Below are 6,000 nucleotides of genomic sequence, written 5' to 3'. Positions count from 1 at the left end.
TTCATCTTTGAAGAACGAACTCTCAGAAATCAGGAAACTCTCCAAATATAAAATGGGCTCAAAGGTAATGGGTGGCCATGCCCACTTCAAGTAGTATAACCTTAGCTTCCCCTGGGGACCTGGAAAGCCCGGGTCACATCTTCCCGGGGAGTTAATGCCCATGGGCAGACTCTTGACCAGGGGCATATGTAGAATGAAATGGACTGGCAGATAAATTGTTTTACCTTCCTCACCCCTGATGGGCTGCCTTGATATATAGAGTTCATTTGGCCTTACTGAGCACATCCCATGAGATGGAACATGAACTATACTTGTTGCCAACAAGAGGCTGACTCAAACTTCCCTCATGTTTGCCCCTTTTCCCTCACTTCTGTTTCCCTGGGAATGTAACTCCCAAAACAGATAGCAGCACATAAGCCTTTCCTTTAGGCTCTGGTTTCTACGGGTGCAAAAGCGTCTCATTGCAGATGCAAAGTATTCTTATTAGAGCCTTTGCCTGGTCTCTATGACAAGCTTCAATTATTTTTCCTAGAAAACTAGTAATAGAAGCTCATGCCAATTTGTAAGACTGCATTTGCCATAACTGTCGTTCATACTAAAAATTTCTTTTCTACTATCTTTAGTTTTGTCTTATGTGCAAAGAAAGAATTATTCATTGGGGTTCAGGTTGTGAGAGTGAGGAGTAGATGAATGAACTGGTCAGCTCTCTCAAATTCAGTGAGAGTCTCCTCGCTGCTACATCAAATGGCATCATGCTTTGTTATAGCCATGCTGAATTTCTTCTAGTTCCCTAAACAAACTATTGTATATCATTTCTCCATGCTCTCTATCTCAGGTTTTCTCTCCTAAGAAGCTGTCTTCCTTTCCACTATTACTACTGCTAATAGTGGAATTAATACAGCTAACTGCGTCTGGTCCTTGAAAACTAAGCTTGGGTGTCACTTCTTTAAGGAAGCCCTGCTGAAGACCCCTTCCCACAACTCTAATTTACACCAAACTGCATATTCCTATAATACCCTGTGCATTGTATTTATTTGAGCCAAACTGGACTTCAGCTATTGGTCTATTGAACTGTCTTCCCTAACAAGAAAGCTGCTTGAGAGCAAGGATCATGCCTCATTTGGCTTTGTAGCCCTAGCAGCAAGCACTGTAACTGGCACATAATGATCATCTAATTAAAAGCTGTTTGAATGAATAAATAATGTTTATGGAATAACTGAATTACACCAGTCAGGGTCCCTGTGCCATGTTGTGGCAGTGGCTAAAAAAAAATCTATCCAGCCGGGCGTGGTGGCTCACGCCTGTAGTCCCAGCACTTTGGGAGGCCAAGGCGGGTGGATCACGAAGACAGGAGATCAAGACCATCCTGACTAAGATGGTGAAACCCCGTCTGTACTAAAAAAAATACAAAAAATTAGCCGGATTTGGTGGCAGGCACCTGTGGTCCCAGCTACTGGGGAGGCTGAGGCAGGAGAATGGTGGAGCTTGCAATGAGCCAAGATCACATCACTGCACGCCAGCCTGGGCAACAGAGCAAGACTCCATCTCCAAATAAATAAATAAATAAATAAATAAATAAATAAATAAATAAATAAAACAAAATAAAAAATCTATCCAAGCCCTTCCCTGGATTGAAGAGTGCTTCATCCTTCCACCCACCTGTGAGATACAGTCAATAACTACATTGAGCCATCCCAATTGAAAAATCCTGTAATTTCCCTAGGAAAGATGGCTCAATGTCATGTTTTTGGTTGATTCCTGAGTGAGTGAGGATAATAAAAAAAAATTACTATTGAAAAAAAAATAAGTGAAATGTATATACCTAGGACTTGCCTTAGATGACCAGTGTTTTTGTCATCTCCATCTCACGTCACCAATGGAACAAAAATAGTTATTAAGAAATGACATTTAACTGTTCCCATATTTAGAAGTTATCTGTCCCATATATCTGAAGCTGACCCTCATTCCAAATACTTGTCCAAATATGTCCTAATTTTTAGTTTAGAAAATACATACTCATTTATTTTTTCATGGATCCATCTAACAAATTCAAATTGATTCCTAAGATGGGCTGCCTCAGGCATAGATATGCAATAGTAAATGGAACAAACATCATCTCTTGTGGAGTTTGCATTTGAATGGGGGAGGAGTATAAACATTATAACCTGTATTCAGGAAGTCTTTCCTTCAACAAATATTTATTAAGTGCTCCTATGGACTCCGTGCTGAATAGCAGAGACACAGGGGTGCCCCATGGAGGTTGTCCTCTAGAAGGGAAAGAATATTAATCAAATCATCACACAAATAGATAATGAATTATGACAACTGTTATAAAGGGGAAAAATCAGATTAGATGGGATCCAAATCTAGATGTGGGTGGAGGTGGCCAAAAAAGGCTTCCCTAGGAACTGACATTCGAATTGTGTCAGGAAGCGAGTGTTAGAGACTCCCTCCAGACATAACCACTAATACAGGCTAAGGGATGCTGGCATGTTATGAGAGTTAAAAAAGCCCAGGGTAGCTAGAGAACCAGGAAAGATGGAGAGAGAAGCAGGAAAAGTGGTCAGGGACCATATCATGCAGGGTTTTACAGGTCATTTAAGAAGTCTGTTCAAATACATTAGGGAATAACTAATGAAGGTTGAATGAGATTGCAGGTAAAAATCAGTTCATGAACTTCAAAATTGCTAGTATCTATTGTTTTGATTTATATTCTGGTATAAGTAATTGAGGTGTTTTTTTAAAAAAACTATTTGTATCACATAGAAATTGGTAGCATTAAAAACTATTCTAACCATTTTTGCTAAAAATAATTATTAGATTTAGTATAAAATTTTGGGAACAATCCATTTAAGAAGCTAAATGTCAGTTGACTGTATTTGTGAGTCTTAATATGAAAGTAAATGTTTTTATTTATCTGCCAGGATTTCAACTGGTTTGCTCTTACTTCTATTACTGATATATTATAACAAGAACATTCTAATTTTCATGCCTAAAAGATGAAAATATTTTTTTCTTTTGGAAAGAATCAAATATGAACTGTATGTTTTCTACTGTTGCTCAGGTGACATCTGGTGGATAAAAACTGAAATGCAATTTTATATAGTTTAAGAAAGGTGAGGTTCTCAAATTCCATTGGTAGGAAGTCATTAAAGAAGTTGACCCTTACTGATTGATGATTAATTTTGCTTATATTTTTGGCATCCTATTATTCTCAGTAAGTAGAAATTGCGATAGAGATTTGATGGGAGGAACACTTCAGTGCCCTAGTAGATTTGGTAGGCTTTGGGTCCTGCTCAAACCTCTGGCAATAAGTAATGGCCTGATTTAATTTTGTTTTTTTAGGAGTTTTCAAAGTGAGTAAACAGATTAGCTACAGATGGGACAAGAATCAGATTAATATCTGACTTCTCAGTGACAGTAGTAAATAGAAAAAACAAGAGAACAATATCTTAAATATTCTGAAGAGAATTTTTACTCTGTCTAGAGTTCTCTGCTGAGCCAAACTCTCCAACAGATGTAAAAATAAAGGCATTTTCAGACATGCATGGGTATGAAGTTAACCTTGCATGAGTTCTCTTTGAAAGAATTACTATTTAAAGTGCTATTTTTATCATTTACTCAATTGTCAAATGTTTCTACTTGGGGAAAGCGAGTGTATTCCATTAAGTATTTATTAGAGCATGCCCCTCACTGTTATTGGTTTATTTTTCCTGAAAATTTCTGGATTTTTCTTTACTTTTTATTATAAGCTATAGACCAGCTTGTCTACTTAAAATATTTATGTTTTCGTTGTATTCTTTCACATATTCAAAAACCATAACAGTGAGCAGGCAGGCAAAGTCCTTTCCAGAATGGAGCTTACATTCAGTTTTTTTTTTTTTCACTATGTCAAATTGGGTCTTTATTTCTATTATGTTTTCTAACTGCTTGTTGTTTGTATAGATGAAGGTGATTCCTTTCTGCACACTAATTTTGTACCCATCCATTTCACAAGTTCTCATATTGTTCACAACACATGTATAATTGAGTTTCTTGGGATTTCCAGGTATACAGTGATCTGTAAATAGTGATATTGTACCACTCTTCCAATGTTTATAACTCTTATGTCTTTGTCTTGTCCAATTGCATTGGTTAAACCTCCAGAACTACACCAAATAATAGTGATGACTGTAGATACAATTGTCTTGCTGCTCATTTTAATGGCAATGCTTTTAGTGTTTCCTCATTGAGCAGACTGCTGGCTTTTGGGAAATATCCATCTTTCCCCTTTATTGTGATTTTTTAAAAAATCAAGTATGGATGTTGAGATCTATTGAATGCCTGTTCAGCATATTTGGAGAAAATCATGCATAACTTTTTTCTTTTTTAATCACTTTTATCAGACAAATTTCAGTTGCAGAAAACAGAAGAGGGTTTTATACAGGGAATTGGCTGCATACAAATCAGTAGAAAGCTGGAGGAGCAAGCTGTCTAGTAGTGGCTCCCGGAACCATACGGCAAAACTGGCCCACCCAGGGATCTGCCCCCTCTGTCACAGTCAGGAAGTCATGCTCCCATCCCACAGCTCGTGAGCATGTCATCTTAAGGTGATCTGGGAATGACAGCCTGCCACCACAATTCTTAGCTCCAGGAACACACCTTCTTATCTTTCACCTCTGGATCAGAAAACTGATAAAACGACTACCAGCTCCAGAGTCTTACTGTGTCTGCTACAAGCTACCCTAGCAAAATGGCTGCCTCAGGTGCCACCAATTGTATTCTGAAAACAAGTCTCACACAAATGCATCTGTCTGATTGTCAAACGTAATTTACATTGAAGACCCTGGCTGCAAGGGAGCCTAGGAAATGAAGATTCTGAACTTTCCAGCCTTTATGGTATAGGATGTCATACAAAAGAGAGATTGGGGTAGACCCAACCACTTATTAAAATAGTGAATAATGTTAAATCATTCTTGAGACCATAGGGAAAAAATTCTTTTTCCCTTAATTATTTTAAGGTGCTGCTGGATTCTGTTTGCTAAAACTTTGGTGAACATTTTAAAATCAGTATTCATAAGTGATTTTTGTGCTGTCAGTTTCTGGTAACAAGCGTATGCTACTTTCATTAATAGAATTTGGAAGCTTTCCTCTTTTGCCTCTGCTCTGGAACAATTTAAAAAGCATTAGATGCCAGTCATGGTGGCTCACGCCTATAATCCCAGGACTTTAGGAGGCTGAGGCAGGTGGATTGCTTGAGGCCAGGAGTTTGAGACCAGCTGAACAACATAAGGAGACCCCATCTTTACAAAAAAAAAAAAAAAAAAAATTAAGAGATAGCTGGACATGGTGGTGCAGTGTCTATAATTCTAGCTACCTGAGGCGGGAGGATGGCTTGAGCCTAGGAGTTCAAGGCTGCAGTGAGTTGTGATCATGCCATTGCACGTTAGCCTGGGTGACAGAGCAAGACCCTGTCTGAAAAACAAAAAAATAGCATTACAGCCTATTTATTTCTTCCATAAAGATTTTGTAAGATTAGCCTTTGAAGCCCTCTGAGCCTGATGCTCTTTGGGAGCCTACCTCCTTGACAACTGTTTTCTTTTTATTTTTCTTGGACATTTAATATTTAATGTTTACATTTTTAATTCACCAATTTCAGTAAATTGTGTTTTTTTAGAAAAAGGATTAATTTCACCTAAATGTTCAAATTTATTTGCAGGCAGTTGAGGGAAATAGGCTCCTATGATTATTTTATTTTCCTTTGTATCTTTTTATTATGTATTTTTGTGCTTTCTTAATTTTATTCTTGACCGAGTTAGCTAGTAGTTTATCTGTCTTGTTAAATTTATTCATTGGGATTATCATTTTTCTTAGTTTGATTTTATTATTTTCTTTTATAATTCATTTTTCTTCATCTCCTTTTTGGTAGCTGTTTTTTTCCTCTATATTTTTTAGCTGGGTAGTTAATTCATTTACTCTTATTCTTTTGTGGTTATTAATACAATTATTGAAAACCACTGT

This window comes from Pan paniscus, chromosome 4, assembly GCF_029289425.2.
Source record: "Pan paniscus chromosome 4, NHGRI_mPanPan1-v2.0_pri, whole genome shotgun sequence".
Lineage (NCBI taxonomy): Eukaryota > Metazoa > Chordata > Mammalia > Primates > Hominidae > Pan > Pan paniscus.
Note: the sequence above shows the minus strand (reverse complement) of the source record.